Genomic DNA, 223 nt, shown 5'->3' with positions numbered 1-223 from the left:
CATTTGATATTCACTCGATTTCTTACGTAACGATTTTCTTATTTTCTTATAATTAAAAAACGAATGACTGTAGATACTTGAAAATTTCACTGAATGTTTATATTAGAATTTCTTTACACGATCAAAATTTGAAAATAACTTGACTCTTTTTGAGCTGCTTACGGACATTGTCATTTTTCAATTTTTTCAATTTTTTTTTCTATAAATATCAATAAAATTTTAT

The sequence above is a fragment of the Acyrthosiphon pisum genome, chromosome A2 (genome assembly GCF_005508785.2).
Source record: "Acyrthosiphon pisum isolate AL4f chromosome A2, pea_aphid_22Mar2018_4r6ur, whole genome shotgun sequence".
NCBI lineage: Eukaryota > Metazoa > Arthropoda > Insecta > Hemiptera > Aphididae > Acyrthosiphon > Acyrthosiphon pisum.
This window is presented reverse-complemented; position numbering follows the sequence as displayed.